Here is a 203-nt window from a genome sequence, read left to right on the forward strand (position 1 = left end):
GTAATATATATACTAACGTAAAAATCGTTAAGTACATGTAGTACATGTAACAAGTCACTGAATAGGACAAATTAGTAAATCCTTGAAGAGATGAAACAGGAGATTCGAATGGCTATTTAAAGAATCTAGTTGTACAGATATAAATAAATCTAAGTAATGAGTAGAGAGAAAAATACTGGAAGGATAAAAATAAGTAGATGGGC

The sequence above is a fragment of the Penaeus monodon genome, chromosome 21 (genome assembly GCF_015228065.2).
Source record: "Penaeus monodon isolate SGIC_2016 chromosome 21, NSTDA_Pmon_1, whole genome shotgun sequence".
Classification (NCBI taxonomy): Eukaryota; Metazoa; Arthropoda; class Malacostraca; order Decapoda; family Penaeidae; genus Penaeus; species Penaeus monodon.